The following is a 16,830-nucleotide window of genomic DNA, read 5'->3' on the forward strand; positions in this document are numbered from 1 at the left end:
TTTCTCCCGGACATTGCCAATGCATTGTGGTCGCCGTTTAGAGTTGGAACCATGCAGCATTAAGAATGGTAGCTTGCTGAGAAAGTAGAAACAGAAAAAAGTTCGTGTAAAACATCGATAACTAGGCCTGCAAAGTAAAAGGCATATAACTGAGCAATTTGCCATCTCTTGGCCTCTCCATACGTGAACACGCAAGTGAGCTAAAGACCCATCTAGTAACCATGTCAGACTCGAGGATCATGGTAAGGACAAACCAGCAAGTGTTTACAGAGGCAGAAATGAGCACCATTTCGCAAGCCCATCAATCTCACTTAGGCCAAGTATCGATTAGTTAATTCTCCATGGTATACGCCCACTGGGGTACTCTTACTGTCTTACACCTCAAAATCGAGTGAAGAGACTGGGAGCTATTCTCGACTCTTCATCACTCGTTTTGAGAAAAAAAATCGTAAAGCAGTGATGTCTTAAGACTTTCTGTGCCATGTGTTTGATTGCCTTTATAGAGAAGGGTTTCTAGTTCCTAATTTATATTAACCATCTTTCGGCAACGGCCAAAGAAAGTAAAATTCAAAGCACATTCCACAAGTTCAGATAAAGAAACCATCGAAACGATTTACTCTCTTTTTCCCATCTTCTTGTCTGGCTAGACTGACAATCCTACAAAGTCAACTAAAATCTCATTGAACTTGCTTTTTTTTTCTTCCGTATGTAAGAAGGTTTCTCAATGTTACAGGCACAAAAGCATAAGCACGGAAGCAAAAGACTACAATATGGGAGAGAAGAAAAACAGCATTTTCATTATCCAAGCGGAAGTTGCGAAACAGTTTTTTTGGACTCTCTTACGATAGAAAGCATGGCAGGATATCATACACACACAAACTATGCATGTCAACTTCTCACTGTTGACAAATTATTTTTCCCCGTCAGTGAAGCATGAGTTTACTGGCTTCACCGAGATGCTTCAGCAACCACCGTTCTAGGTTTCACACCGATCTTCTTCCATGAAACGGTGGGCATAATCTGTTCTTTGTCTACTCTGTCACTGAACTTCATGGTAAAATTGAGCAAGGAATCGAGGAGAGAATCGGATAGGAGGTGAGGCTTCAGTCCTAATTCGATCAGTTTTGTGTGCTTGGCATTGTAGTAGTGTTCCTCAGCCTCTACTCGCGGGTTTGGCACAGAAATGGTGCGCACCTCCAAGCCAAGCTTCTCCCCGGCTTTTGTGACGGCTTCTGCTAGTTCATTGACAGAGAACTGCTCAGTGAATTGGTTGAAGACACGGAACTCGCCGGGGCTTGCCGGGTTAGCAATAGCAATCTCAACACATTGCACCGTGTCCCTGATGTCAAGGTATCCTCTGGTCTATCACATACAGCAAAAAAGACCAGTGAGGTCATAGATAAAAAAACAAACACAAATAAAAACAACAAAGTGACCAAAACGTTCTATCTATCAAGAAAATCACACAAAAAGTTTGGCAGTTAATCATCGTCATGACATTGGATCTGAATATCCAAACTGAGATTCCACACTCAGTCTAATCAAGGATTGAAACGGCGATGGATAACCATAAAGATGACGAGTCCATAAATCCTGAACTCAAGATCAGCATGGAGCATGAAATAGGCAGTTGCCCACAAAGAGATGTATATTATGGGCCATCGCAAAGAACTTGATACACACAATATATCAAAGACATAAATTCAAAAGAGTCCATTGCCCCGACTCCTACCTGACCACCTTTGCCGTACACAGTAAGAGGATGCCCAACTGCAGCTTGAACACAGAACCTGTTTAAGGCTGTCCCATACACTGCATCATAATCGAACCTGTTGACCAAGTCTTCATGCATTGCAGTCTCCTCTGTTCTAACCCCGTAAACCACACCTTGGTTGAGGTCAGTTGCACTCAGCCCCAAGCTTTGCACGTAAAGGCTATATTATTAGAATCATGCACCTTACTGAGATGGTAAAATGAGCTTGCCTGCTTCGGGAATGGTAATGTATCCGTTCTCCCATTGTAGTAATCGTGATATACCCTTCCTCTATGTCAATGTTGGAGTCCCATACTCTCCCATCGTCCCGAGCTTCACCAAATGCACTCCGGTGCATATTCCTTCATTGCAAACAGCACATTCAATGTCCCGATTACATTGTTATGTTGTGTATAAACTGCCCGGCCTCTATCAATCATAGAATAGGGTGCCGAACGTTGCTCACCAAAGTGGACCACGGCCTCTGGTTCGAAGGCCTTGAAGGCCTCAGACAGAAATTCAAAGTCACATATGTCACCAACGAAAAGAGAAATGGTTTTTCCAGTTAACTGCTTCCAGCACCGTAGGCGGTCTTGAATGGACGAAATGGGCGTGAGGGATGAGATTCCAAGTTGGTTGTCGAAGAGGCGACGAACAAGATTATCAACAACGGCAACTTCATAACCTCTGTTAGAGAGGTGGAGGGCAGTAGCCCAACCGCAATATCCATCACCTCCAATGACCATTGCACGTTTAGGCCGTCTAGAACTTCTGTCTGAAGATTTATTTGGAGTTCAGATTCTTTTACTGGAGTCGCAATTGCAGATATGTTGACTTCCTGAAGATTACTGACCTTTTCCTGCTTTGCTTTACGAAGCTTTTTGGCATGCATTGAGAACCAGCGAATGAGAGGGAAGTATACTGTGGATTCCTAAAAGATGTTCTTCTATCTGGAGTCCTTATGGAACACGTGGTGGATAATAGCTGAGCCATTCTTCAAAATGTAGAGAGTACCTGAGAAAGAAAACAGATTTTTCCTACTTGAGTCAGAAGCTTAACGAAATGATCAATCAAGAAACAACAGCAAAAAATGGGACAAAAGACGGGGAAAAAAAGGAAAAAATAAACCACAAAAAGAAAAAGGGGGAAAAAAGAGAGAGAAATGTATCATCATAATTTTCCAAATCTGTCCATGAAAGCAGTAGGCTTAGACTTTGAAAGCAGCAACCAGACTCACCAACTCTAACTACAGATATTTAATTATAAGGACGTATTATAACCTTAATTTTAAATCATGCATAAATCAGAGACCAAGTTTGTGCTTGTGTTCAAAAAACACCAATGACCAAACCAGTTCTATAAAGCATGAGTCTGAATATTTACCCAGAACCCTTCAAATCAAGCATCAACCTGGTGCGCAAACCAGAAATATTTAACCTGATTGGATGGGTAACCCAGATGAGGATCAACAATGAGGACTAAACGAATTAGACTCAATAACTTCTCCAAGCTGGACAAATTCTTTGAATTGTTAGAACAAATCTTTTATGCATCTAATGGTCTCAACCAAGATCAATCTAGTGTTCTAGGATCTCAAAGAATTTATGAACGGACATGACATATTCACCCCTATCCACCAATGCACATGGTTAAAAGATCTATCTGAACCATGGTATGACAGAGATACCCAGTGATCATTTGCCACCAAAAATAAGCCAACCATTGCGTTCTTAGAGGGTTCCATTACCAGAGAAGTGAAAATCATACTACTTTTGGGGAATAGAAAGAAAAATACACGGAAAAAATAACATCTCGGATGAATGATAAATGAATCTTTACGAAACTGAGAACGGCAGCACGTTGATGCATTGTTCACTAAACTCCACGAAAGCCAATTTGGGGACAGAGGCAAGTATAGAGACTAAAAATACGTACAAGCTACACAAAATCTAGGGCAAATAAACCGAAAGAAGCATAGGGGAGCAGTGAATTTCAAAAAAAAAATCAACAGCAACGGCACAAACAAATGGTACCCAAAAAACAACGAAAGCCCATTGTCAAGAAGGAAGAAACAGAGAAGGAAGAACCTGAAGCAACTGACTCAACAAGAGAGAAGCTATTAAATTCGTCACAATAGGACTGGAGGAGATGCAGGAAGGCCGGAGAAGGGAGCATCAGACGTACTTACTCTTCGTTACGCCGTTGGGATAAGATGGGGAAAAAGTCTCAGCTCCGGCGAGGTGGGAAAAGGAAGGAACCACTCTCTCTCGGAAGCGCTCTCTCTAGAGACAGTGACGGAAGTCCGGGAAGGTCCGCGAGGGCGTCAAAATGAAGCGCCTCTCTCCTTAGCTGTCCACTCCCTTTATCTCTTGCCTCCAAAACCTTTTCTTTTTGGCTTTTTTGGATGGTTTGAAAAATTGGTTAACACACCGGGAGCGAAAAAATTATCCCCTCAAACTATTTAATATAAAAACAGTTTTTATCTGTCCACCCAAATACGAAAATTAAAAAAATTAATTCTACAGAACCAAGTTTTTCGAAAAATCGTGTTATCCAAACGCTACCTTCTAAATATCACAAAAGCTCAGCCTCCCGCCCATTTTTAACTAGATATTGTATTTTGAGCAAGGAGATTGATTCACTTGCTAAGAGTGTAAAAAAAATAATTTGGATTTGAATCAGCGGAGCGCGTCAGATATTAAAATCGAGCTTCGAAGACATGCAAAACTTGGAAACTTTACCAAAGGATCTACACCTTTTTACCTATTGATTGAGGGTTTATGATTCCAACTCCAAACTTACTTTTTCCCGAGGCTGAAGTTGGTTATTTCTCCAATTTTTTACTCTTCTTTGGTTGGTAAGATTTAGTTTATAGAGTTACAGAAATCACGAAAAAGATAGACCTAGTAAAGAGATATTCGAATATTCCTTTTCACTCGTTGCTTTGACACGGATGATTCGGGAAGATGCCTTTCCTTCTTCAGATGCTAAAACCTCCATCTCACATATACTAATATATATGTGTGTGAGTTCAATTCAATCTTGCCGGCTGTCAGAAGTTTATTGGATGTTCTTGGATGACTAAGGCAGCGTTTGGATGAACTCCTTTAAAAAATGAAGTTTATTAAAATTTGGTTTTGAGAGAAAAAAAAGATATTTTTCTAAAAACTTGGTTTTAGTATTTGGGCAACCAAGTTTCACCTTTAAAACCAAGTTCTTGTTTGAATGACCAAAAATGGGCTTCGGAAGTTCTCTTAAAAAATGAATTTAAGTTGAATGGTAGTTGAGAAACAGTTAGTTAAGTCTACGGTTAATGAAAATTGCATACTTGTTGGAGGTGGAAACTGTACAGAAAGAGAAAGAGCTAGAACTGAAACATGTTTATCGATTTTCATCCGAAAGTTGTGGTCTACGAACATGAAAAGACATGGAACACATCCACATGGAACTGAGAAGAAACACACGTTGGATGAAGGTGGCATGAATTCAATGTTTAAATTTATAATCAAAAGAGAAAAATGCAATCACTGTACACTAGTGCTTTAACGGCCACAACTTTGTTAAATCCAGCTGCCACAAACTAACACACAGGGTAATGAGTATGAACACTAATTAGAGTTATGTACAAGGATCGCACCATTTGGTATGCATAAATTTTTTGAAGACCCTTCATGACAGAACAGTAACAAATGGTATCCAAATGGTTAAGGTAGCTTTGGGGTATTCATGGACGAATTTTGAGAGAGAGCAGAGAATGGTGGCGTTGGAGAAGACGTATTTTATTCTAGTATTCCCATCCACCCAAAAAAAAAAAAACCTGGATGAAATCAGGTTTTCACGAAACTGCACTCCTTGCCAAAACGGTGTTTTAAAGGTAAAAAGCCGTTTTTCATTTTTGAGCATGCATCCAAACACAGAGTAAAATTTCAGAAAGTGTTTATGAAAAACAGTGAGTAAATTGACATTAACCATAGTTCATCATGCAACAACAGTTCGTGGTGGTTTAGCTACGATTTATGATCATTTTAGTGACACTTTTTAAAATTTTGGCCATCCCACACATGACTGCTTTGGCTTTTCCTACGTATAAGACACGCCTTGTAACACTTTGAATTTTGTGCCGTTTAAGAAAGTGTTGGCTAAACTTTAAAAAGTGTTGCTAAAATCAGTGGCTGAGTTAACATTGACTGTAGTTTATGATACATGGACGGCTTGTGGTGGTTTTAGCTACAATTGATAGTCATTTTAACGATACTTCTACAAATTTTAATCATCACACAACTATGTGACGCATGATATCATTTACTTATCCTATACGTATTATATTCTAGCAATATGAATTTTGTGCAATTAAGTAAAAACCGCCACAATAATTAATATAGTTTCAGTTGATGTGGTATACTTCACAACTGAATTTTTCTACCCTTCAGTAAAAAGCACAGTTGTCAACAGCAAAAACAAAAAAACTAACAATTACTCTTTTCAACTACTTAAAGAGATTGTTCGGGTTTTTAGACAGCGATATGAAAAGCAAGTAAAATGAATTGACAAAAGTACAAGGTCAGTGCTTTTCAAACCAAGTTCATTTTTCATTTATATTCTTCTTCTGTATAAGCAACGCCTTTCCAATATGCATTTAAAAATGCCATACACACCCTTAAGTAGGAAGATGCAAAATAAAAATAAAAAAAAAAAAAAAAATCTTCTTGTTTTGTACTTTCCTCTATTACATGGGAGTTTGATCTTGTTTTCTACTGCAAAATCAAGGTTTTGTTAGAGTTCCCAACAAAGTTGGGCATCCAAATCATTTGTGTGGATTGTAGGTAGAAATAGAACTTAATTATAGCTTAGGATTTCCACACAGAATCTTATTGTTTCTCATTTCCAACCCACATTTGGAATTTCTTATAGATGTGTAGCTTTATTGCAAACTGCTTTACCAACACTTCCGTTCACTCTGAATTTAATTAAAGGAGCTCCGTAGTCAAGGGTCTCAAAGACTATAAATGCTGCCATACATGCATGGCTACTAGCAGGTTTTTACCATGCTGATGATGCCTGTTCAAACCGAAGCAACAAATATTATTTTTGGGTCTTAAAGCATGCCATGTGTAACTCCTTTGATCTTGCGCTATTGGATCCGGTCTACATGGCGTGGCTTGCTTGGTTTCTCAAATCTCATGTCACCCAAATTAGTTTGAAGTGTTGTGGGGTGGACATGAAAATGGTCATCGACCGCTCGGTTTCCTTTTTATGTCTCACTTTTCCTGTCTCTCTCTTCTCCCCACCGATCGCTTTCTTGGCTCACCTTGAATCTCTAACGGCAAATTCAAGGTGTAGTAAACAATCTTAGCTAATTGGTATGTAGGTTAAAAAATGAGCTAGATTGATAAAAGTTACAATCAAATTCAAAATGTGTATTCACATTTTGTTTTATATGTTTGTAAACCTTTGGGTTCCAAGCAATTAGTTTCCAAGCGCTTGCTATAACATTGCACCTCAAATTTTGATAAACAATATTCTTTCATCAACTCAAACATTTCTCTTTATGTGACGTACGCGTATTAACCCGATGCGTGTGTGCATCACGGCCCGCACTTTTATTAGAAAAACCGTTTCTTACAATTATAAGTAAAGTTGAACGCGAAAGGAGAAATAAACCTTAGAAAGATATGAGAAGTATTTATTACTCAAATTTTCATGCCACGCTCGCTCGCTCGCTCGCTTGCTTTTTTTGTGCGCGCTCTCTCTCTTTCTCTATCTTGTAAAGGAAAGAAAAAATGGAGCAAACCCGAAGGCCGTTACGTCGTGGGTGGTGAAATGACGGCAGGGAAAACAAAATCCCCACCCGTCTCTCTCTCTCTCTCTCTCTCTGCGCTTCTCAGTTTTCCTCTTTCTAATCTAGGTAAACCCATCTTGTTGATTTCTTTCTGTTCTTTCCAATTCGATTTTCCTCGATTGTTTTTTTTTCTTGGAAACATTTCACCGAAGATGTGTAACAGCGTTCATTCCTCCCCCTTTCGAACGAGTTTCGTTTTCTTTTTAATTTATTCTCGTTGCTCGTTTTGATTTGTTTAGGTTTGAATTGTGATTCATCGGTTTTGGGTACATTAATTTCCTCTCTAACATTTTGGTTCTGCAGGTCTTCCTGGGTGCTGAAAGTTTAGGTCGCAGTGGATCTGCATTTTTTATGGAATTGTGATGTGGGTTTTGGGGTTCGAGATTTTCGTTCTTCGTGATGCTCTGAATGAGGATGGTGGTCCGAGAAGTGGGCTCTAGCGGTATCTGCTCGTGTCCTTTGATTAGGGTTTTTTTTAGGTGCAATTGCTCTCTCTTGATGGGATCGAGGACGATTAAGGTCATGGTTGTTTTCAATTGTGCTAGTCAGGTCAGATTCGAGTGAAGAGCATTAGAATTATCGTTCCTGAGTATGTTGGATGTTTCGATTTGAGAGTTTGAGCATTTCTTTCTGTTTTCTGAGCATTTCTTTCTGTTTTCTTGACTTCTCCATTACTTATGGAGGATCAGACGGATGAAGATTTCTTTGACAAGCCTGTGGATGACGAGCTCCTGCAGCTGAGTTACACGAGTGTAATGATTCTGATGGGATCAACGATGGGCCCCCTGCTGACACTTCTCTAGCGAACCTTTTTTTGAGTGAATCGGAGAACCATTCAGAAGTTCAGGTGGACGTCGCTGTTGCCGGAAAGTTTCTGCATGCTCATGCAGGCAGGAAGCTTGTCCTCTCTGCTGCACGGTAATTTTGTTCGTTCAGTCTGATCCTGTTAACTTGGCAACTCATTATCTTTTTCTTTTCTTTTTCCGTTTTTTTTTCTCTTTCACTGTCTATGTGGTCATTCGTTGGTTGAAGCACTTCTGGAGTCATGGATGGATGCATTTAAATTTCTTGGTCTGTAATGTGGTGAGGAATTAATGGATCTGACAAGAGGTGTGTTTCTGCATCTTGGGAGGAAGAGTGCAGAAGGGATGTGGAGAAATGGAATAATGGTCAGGCTACTATGTATGAGGCCAATTTTTGATGTCTAACTTACCGTGTAGGAGGCCTGTCTTTGCAACTAATATTTTGATTCTGGAATTATATGCTTATTATTAAATCAAAATTCTGAAATTATGATTCTATCCTAAGGGGTAGAATTATAATTCCGGGTTTTGTTTATGTTTGAGAAGTAACTCATGCATTTTATTTGTTCTTTAGTTATAATTTGATAGCCGTATTTTTTTTATTGAAATTTCAATTTTATTATTATGTTTCACAACTCATAATGCAATTATTGGTTCCTTTTTTTCTTTTTGGACTCTTTAATGCGTCTAGTCCTCCTCCTAGTTGTGGGACTACAAATTAAACTTTTGAAGAGAGAGCAATTCGTAATATTTTTAGTGCCGTACAACAGGCACTGGGGTTTAAAATGTTAGAGGGATATTGATTTTAAAATGAAAGAGAATTTGATTAGTAAGAGGAATTTTTATAGCCCACAACGGATGACCAGAGTAGCCTCTCAAGATGAAACGTAGAAGACATCTGTTTTTTTGGGTCTGGTATTCTTGTATATTCAAACTGTGATGATGGCATTGTTGGCGCTTCACAAAGCTACGGACCAGGGATTTAAAAGCACTTGTTTAGTCAAAGTAAGTTCAATAAATTCATTAACCTCTATGATTTTTAAGCTACATTTACTAACTTTAATAACTTTCAATAAATTCAAACTTCACCGATTTTATCTAATTCTACCATGCGGCTGAGAAAAGAAGTATACTATGAAATGGAAAAATGAAAAAAAAGATACAGACGTTAATTGGGAGACAGGCGTAGGTAGGCGCACTTGAGGTGCACATCTCGGCCGTTGAGGTGTGCGTCACTAGAACTAGTACATACATGCGGGTGTGCGAAAGGGTAACGGAACGTATAGCGGTGGCAGGGATCACCGTTATAGATTTATAGCGGTGAAACTTGTGGCGGTGGCTAGATTCACCGGTATAAGAGGCTTTTAGCGGCGGCGCATAGCCCCGCTATAAGTGTATAGGCGGCGAAACGAGTCCCCGTTATAGTTCTACAGCGGTACTGTTTCTCACCGGTATAGTCTTATACCGGTTGTTTTCATCCCCGCTATACGTTATCATTAAAGAAACACAAACAAAATTTACGTCCCTCAAGAGTACATATTAATCTCATCCTCCCACTAATGCTGGTTATTTGCATCTGCAAGTTCCTTTTTTAGTTTTTAGAAATTGGAGAACATTTATTTTAAGAATGTACTTGTTTTTATATGTGCATACTAAAGGAATGAAACTCACTAACTTAGTTGTCCTGCCTAAGCTAACTCATGTGTGTGTAACATAACACCCTCTATGTGGGAAGCAGACTAAACTACTCTTATGTTGATAATATTCAGAACAAAATATTTGGCTTAAAAACGAAACTCCATTCCCTAGCACCAGTGGTCTTGGTACGTATCTTTTTGGATATGAATCATAGTACAGATGGATCGAGATATGCCAAACCAGGCATTTGAGTTATACAGTGTCTGAAACATCAAAATATGTTGATTTTTTTTTTAAAAAAAAAATTGGCCTTCGAACATTTTTTTTATTTCTAAAACTAATAACACAACGTGTGTTGTAAAATATGTAGGATTTTGTATGGTTCTTCGTTATGTGGCGTATGATTGTGCTACAAAAGTCTTCTGTTAAGTATTAGTTCGTGTCTGCGCGTTCAAACTTTTTTTTTCCGTTTTGGGTTATGACTTTCCACCAACATCCGAAAGGAAGGATAACAACAGTCCAGTTGTCTACCTTATTCATACACATAGAAAGCATTGAAGCAAATGTAATTCAAAAACGGAAAGCCTGCGAAACATTCTCCATCGAGCGGTCTCTCGTTAATAAAAAGAATTGATAATACCGTTTCACCCTCTTTCCTTTTTTGTGCTTCTCCCCTTTTCCATCTTCCTTTTTCTTCCTTTTTCTGCTACTCCCCCTTTCCCTCTTCCGCTTTCTTCCCTTTTCCCTCTTCTGCTTTCTCCCTTTTTCTGCTTCTCCCCTTTTCCCTCTTCCTCTTTCTACCGCCGGTGGATCGGTCGGCGTCGTTCAGATCCTCGGATGCACCTTCGGCCCTTTCTGTTTTTTCTCTCTCTCTCTCCTGCCAGTCCGTTGTGGAGTCGGTCGGCAACCATTGGAACTCGGTCTCCAGCGGTGGCTCCGTGGTCTTTCAGGAGGCAAATAATCCGGATTCAGATGGTGTGCTCATGGATTCATCCTTGCAGCCTGCCGGCTTCGGCCTCTCGCCGTCTATGGCACCGGACTGGGGCCACGCTTTAATGTGAGTGTTCGCATCAGCGGAACCATGATTTTCTGTTGTCTGACTCCTGGTTCGTATTTGAATTTTAATGTTCAATTTCATCGTTTTATTTGTCCACGTTCAGTTTAGTTTCCAATGGGCGATGATCAGAGATTATTATGGTTATTCATAATCTGATGTCATTAGTCGATGATAATTGCAGAGTCATGGGAAAAATCAGCTGTTCATGAGTTTACTAATTTTATTATCTACTCTAATTGTGCACAATGGGTGGTTGCATTATTTTTAGATAAATTTTGCGGTTTCACAGGCATATGTAGCTTGAATCTTTGTAGTTCCTAATTATTGTATAGAATTTTGATTTATGATTGCTGTTTTAATTGAAAAAGAACAAGAAAAAATTGCTGTGAGGAACAGGCTGTTTTCGATCATTTTCTTATTTTTATGTCATTGATATAGCTGTCTAGAGGCAGGACCCGTAGATGGATTTGTATAGCTTAACCACATGAAAAATCGATAGTTTTTCTCATCATCCTATGACTTTGGACCTTCAGCAACGGTTAATTGATCATGAGATTTGTATGGTGTCTGTAATCTCAAGGCTTCTTTACTTCACCTTTTAGTTTGCGGGTAAGTACTAAAAAGTAAAACTACTAAATTGCATCAGGGCTTGTCCTGAATTTAGGGGTTGCGAGGAAGCCAGAAGTCAGCCCGAATTTCGACCTTCAGTTTCAGGAATAGATTGAATAGAAAATCTTAGAAAATTGTCATTGTTGTTTGATTGAATTTTCAGAACTATCCTTAAAACTTTGGACAAGATGAATGCTCGGTGATATCCTCTAATTAAAAAACAGCTTAATCTTGAACATCAGAGATGAATATGTTCTCTTCCTACTTTCTCCTTACGTTTATCTTGCTCTATTGTGATATAATAAGCTGGCTCAGCAAACACTAGTGAGGGGATTTAGGTGATATTGCCTTCCAAGAGGGGATTTAAGATCTCTGGTCATTTAGAGCATATAATCAGAAATACGTGAGGCTAGAGAGTGTAGGCGTATAATCAACTAAGGAACGAGCTGATATTCGTACATTCGTTTGACTGATTGCAGTAGATGAAATGCAATAAAGGTGTCTAAGTTGGTGCAATGCGGTTCTTAGATTAAAAAATTTGTGCTTGCTGGTTGTCATCTAGCATTCTCACTTTTGAGCAACATTGAAATTGCAGGAAGGAGGAGCCTCTATGAAACCAGTGAGGACAACTTCTTTTCAGCAGTCATGCCAAACTTCAGCATGTCTCAGTAATTTTCTTTCTCTTATACCTGATTGTTTAAGAATACTTATCGACACTCCCACCCAAATGACAGGCTGAAAAATGATTTTCCATTTTCAGAACCTATTGTCAAACATGCGTTTGCTTTTTTATTATTACAGTCACTATTTTCTTCTTGTGTTTTTGTCGTTGTCTTCTCTATGCAAAATTTGGTCATGATATGAGGAATTTTTTTAGGGGTGAAAATATTTTGAGCAATCTTGCAACTCGTGCTTGTGGTTGGTGCTCACTTTTATTTTGGTGGACTATTCTTTAGCATTGTCACACCCTCACTTCTAAGGGCTCTTTTCTTTCCAAACTTACAGTTGCTTTTGAAGTATATGTTCCTACCTTGCTGTTATCTTTTTTTGTCAACTGATTAGGCCAACTACTCCAAAGCTTACTTTTGGGGAAAAAAAACCTTTTCGTTCCAACTATTTGTGGAACCCTTGTTCACTAAGAAGCCCATATGTACCAAGGACTTGTAGCCTCTAGGCTTTTCCTTTTTTGTAGAGGACCTTATAGGAGAGTGTGATGGAGCCTACTCTTTTACATCCCTCCAAAACCCATTACACGGGTCACTCCAGTTTCACAAACACCCTATCTATGGGGAAAAGAGAGACTCCTTATCTGGACAATGTATCATTTGATGTCGGCAGTTTTCCAAAAGTTTTTAGCCCTATATTTGTTCAAAAGGACTTTCGTGCACAATGGTATACCTTCTTTTTTTCTTAAGTATTTTTTTAAGGAGAAGGATGAAGTTTGAAGCTTTTGTTGTCAGTCAACGAGAGGTAAAACTGGAAAGATCCTCGATATGAGCAGTGTGGGAGAATCTGATGACACTGAGGAAGTCAAAGATTAGAAAAAGCTATTAGCCTTAGCAATCAAACATCTGCAAGGGTTTAGCAGGAGAATGCTATGAGAATGAAGCCCTAGCGTCCTGTAAAATCTTGGCAGGTAGCAAAATGAGAGTTGAGGGTGAGCTCGGGGCAAGTGTAGTCGTTCCTCTGGGTCAATACGTGAGAGTACTGAGAAGGCGCATAGCTGATTTGCGTCTCTCTTGCGAAATCATGTGACCTATGAACTTTTGTCTAGTCGTGGCCTGAAGCCTTCTGAACTCGAGCAAGTAAGTCCGAGGGGTGTTCTACACCTGGTACCCTAAGGCCAACTGGTCTGGGAGCTGCCGGCCCAAAGCTCGCTACACGGGTTCAGTAGAAAGCCCAATAGGCACGATATTGCACAAGACAAAACTACACAACCACCAAAATGGTGGAGCTTCGTAGTAGCCTTTGGGGTGGTGAGGTATTTCCCTCAAAGGTGAAGGGTGGCTCAGTTAGAAAAAGAAAAAGAAAAAGAAAAAGAGCAAAATCAAAAGAAAAATCTAAAATCAAAAGCAGAAAGAAAAAAAAAAAAGTGCCTGCCAAGAGATGAAAGACATGAAGGCCGAACTCTGAAGTATTGAATGAAAAAATCTTTTTCAGATGGATGATTCTAGGCTAATATTTGTTCCTCTTCTATGACTTTCTATGAAATTGAGGACGATTCCTCTATGCTCATGTTTTGGAAATGGAAAGAAATCCCTTGAAGAGACTGGACAACATTGGTGCGAGATGAATCCAGACACTTAATGAATACTTCTGGTAAATGAAGGCCATATCTCCTGCACACTACGAGCACTCAAAGCCTATAGGGCAAAGAATTGAAAATTTTTTGAGCTATTTTAAAGACAAATCTTTGCAAAGGAAAACTTGACATCTTTTGCTACATTTGTGGCTCCTGGTTATTGGAGAAATCTAGTTCCCTTAGGACTTGATGGATGCAGCCCTTTCATTTCCTTCTATGCTAGTCCATTCACAGAATGGATGAAACATCTCAAAATTAGTCTACTCATGCTAAGTGTGATGTCTTCCCCCGCTGTTCCCTAGATTTACCTCTTGCGCTTTCCCTCTAAATTTGATCTCCAACTCTATTTTCAGCTAAGCTTCAACTTCTTCCCTCCTGCTGTATGTTGGAATCCCAGCCATGGAGTTGTCCCCTTAGGTCCTGTTTTTAGTGTCGCCCATCTTTAAACCCTAATTTTACTAGTTGTTTTCTAAACTAGGTTAACTCATGTTTTAATCTTATTTAAAATCTAGCCTTCGGCCTTTGTTTTCAAATTTCATGCGTCATGTAGATCTGGCCATCTAGGCTCCACGCATGCATGGATCCAATAATGTAAAGGTTTTTAAAGTATATTTTACATATTCTTAAAACACTAAGGTGGGTTTGTGGTACTTGCCAGGTCTTGTGATCTATTTTGTTATATAAGGTTAATAACTACATATGGTGTTGTTTGATGAATTTGTGGAGATTGATGAATTTGTTTAAGTGCTACTTGAGCATTTAGTGAAACAGCAGAGCACTCGCTGTCTTTTTTGTGCATGTACTTTGCAAAAATATACTTCTCAGTCTTATGAAGCAACAAGGCCCAAGTATCATGTACAACTAAAGCTGTTATGCACATTTAGTTGCTTTTCAACTCGCATCGGTTACTTCTTTCATTTTGTTTTCAGGATTGTTTTTCCTGCCATGAAGTTTCATCAAATCTTGGAATATCAATTATTTATTCTTCAAGATAGCGGAAAATGTAGCATGAAGTCCTTGAGTTGGTTGGAATTTTTCTAAACATGGTTGTTGTATTTCATCCGTTGATTGTTCATAATAGCAGTTATGAGTCACGTGTTTCCTCATTTTTTACTTTTAACATCTAAAAGTGGTGAGATCTTTTTTGCAAATGCCACAGGGTATCATAAGTCATCATCGTTCTTCAGTTTCGTTTTTAATTTGTCTCTATTTTTCCTTAAGATCGAATGGCACTACTCTATTTTATTGTCTTAAATTTTCCACTCTCATTGCATGGCCTTGTGAGGTGCCTGCTTTAAGTGGAATAACAAGTTCTTCTTCAATACGAGAAGCTCAAAACGGAGTTACCATTCCAATGAATCTTTAGTTGCAGGCAATGTGATTTTTTAGTGGCTTGAACTTGACATTTGAAATAGGTGGCATTCTTGTCTTGAGGGCTGAAGGTCGTGGGAGGGCCTCATGTACCTGCCATATTCCATTGCTGTTGAAAGCTATGAATTTGGGCCTATAGGTGATTGTGATTAGTATTTTCAATTTAGGTTATCATGTATCTTTTAGGGACCTAGTATGAGGGAGCTAACCAAAAGACCTCTGAAACATTCTGATTGAATCTCCACAAATTGAAAGCACGTTCCTTTTCACAATCTAGTTTTTAACTAAAGAGGCACAAACGTGTTCAAATTTTTTGAATGGATCCTGGATAATTGAACAAACACAGGTCCTTATGCTGCTGTAAAACTGTGGGTGCTAACTAAACAAAATGCTGGTTTCTTTGGCAATATTTTCTGTAGATTCTGTATTATAAATTTTTGCTGCACAACTTATTGTTGGAAAGTGTCAATGTCCAAGGATGTCATGCACGATCTACTGTCAACACCATCTATTTCTACTAGCACACCTGACATAGAAATTTCAAGTCTTGTGGAGTGTTGTAGCACCATTCAGAAAGCAGAAGTGTATAAGATGTAAGTGCTTAAGATATCTCATGGATCTTGCCTTTCTCATGTCTTCTGCACACTAATTGTTGGTTAACCAAGTTATTGCTGCTAACGTAAAATTCTCATTTTGTTGTTTCCACTTTCTTTTACAAATCCATTGCATTTATTTGATATCCTTAGTGTCATTTCTTGTACTTTGAGCTCCCATGCTGGTCCTAATGTCCCTTCTTGTACTTTGAGCTATCATGTTGGTCCCGTTGTCGCCTACTGTACCTGGAAAGAGGAGAGTACCACTTCCACCTTTTATGGCAGGAGTAAGAAAGTTACTCTGAAAATAACTCCATGAGGACTGCATTTTTAGCCAAATTCTCTCTTTCTTTCTTGTTACATCTCTTCTCTATCCAGGTAAAGAAAATATCTGTACAAACTTCAAATTGTCTGAGATAAGCCTATGATGCTGATCCAAATTCTGCCCATAGCTGCAGTTTGCACTTTACACTCTAAAAGTCTATGAAACTAGGACTGCTACTAGTGTGAACAAGCGGATCTCAAGGAAGTGCACATCCATTTTAAACATTGCATTTAGTTCCCCTTTTGCTGATTTAGTTTCACAATAGGATCAATAGAATGCCTTTTCTCCTTGATATGCTAGGTCCTCTCAATGTACTTTTTTGGTTGTTCACTTGAATGTTGAAAAACGAGGCCATTACTGTGCTCATATGAAATTCTCAAAATTTTGGAAATTTTTGAACTTCGGTGGTGGGTTAAGGTAGCATGTTGATAATTGTTTCTAGATTTGTGTATCATTCTTTAGGTAAACAGTGGCTCGCCTATTAATATTGTTTTTATCTTCAGTGTTCTCCCTAATTTAAAATTCAAATGTATTAGTAAC

The 16,830-nt window shown here is 38.9% G+C and overlaps 1 protein-coding gene, 1 long non-coding RNA gene and 1 pseudogene across 2 annotated transcripts in view; 2 read left to right on the plus strand and 1 right to left on the minus strand.

Annotated features, from left to right (window-relative positions):
- LOC116248491 (uncharacterized) overlaps positions 1-16,830 on the plus strand; it is a 36,848-nt gene that overhangs the window by 3,548 nt on the left and 16,470 nt on the right. The window lies entirely within an intron of this gene.
- Positions 671-4,116, minus strand: LOC116246005 (UDP-sulfoquinovose synthase, chloroplastic-like; annotated as a pseudogene).
- Positions 7,476-8,960, plus strand: LOC116246006 (uncharacterized). Its single transcript, XR_004170635.2, has 3 exons — positions 7,476-7,658; positions 7,896-8,141; positions 8,282-8,960. It is a non-coding gene; the product is annotated as an uncharacterized LOC116246006 (long non-coding RNA).

This window comes from Nymphaea colorata, chromosome 1 (genome assembly GCF_008831285.2).
Source record: "Nymphaea colorata isolate Beijing-Zhang1983 chromosome 1, ASM883128v2, whole genome shotgun sequence".
NCBI lineage: Eukaryota > Viridiplantae > Streptophyta > Magnoliopsida > Nymphaeales > Nymphaeaceae > Nymphaea > Nymphaea colorata.